Here is a 565-nt window from a genome sequence, read left to right as displayed (position 1 = left end):
ACAACGCCCGGCTATTTTTTGGTTGCAGCCGTCATTGTTGTTTGGCGGGTCCGGGCTGGGGATTCAAACCCGCCACCTTAGGTGTACATGGCTGGTGCCTTAGCCGGTTGAGCTATAGGCGCCGAGCCCATTTTTCCCTTCTAATTAATGTTCCTTTAGTCTTGGGAGCCAACAGATCAGTGAATAAAATCACTTTGAACTTATTCAAAGATTTTATTATCCTTATACCAATTTAGTATAAGGATAGATAGATATTATCCTTATCCTTATACCAATTTAGTCTTTAAAGTTTTATTTATCTATTTAAAGTGTTCTTAATCCACACCTAGGTATACATTTATATTTAAGGAATTGAAAATAATTCCACATAAAATGGTATATAATGTCACTAGAAGCATTATTCTTAGTAGCCAAAAAGTGAAAACACCCAAATATCGCATCAACTGATAAATAAATAAAATTTGATATATCTGAGCAATAGAATATTACTTGGCCATAAAAAGGAATGAAGTACTGATACATATTACACCATGGATGAACCTTGAAAACATTATGCTAAGTAAAA

The sequence above is a fragment of the Otolemur garnettii genome, unplaced genomic scaffold (assembly GCF_000181295.1).
Source record: "Otolemur garnettii isolate 467f Iridium unplaced genomic scaffold, OtoGar3 scaffold00068, whole genome shotgun sequence".
Lineage (NCBI taxonomy): Eukaryota > Metazoa > Chordata > Mammalia > Primates > Galagidae > Otolemur > Otolemur garnettii.
This window is presented reverse-complemented; position numbering follows the sequence as displayed.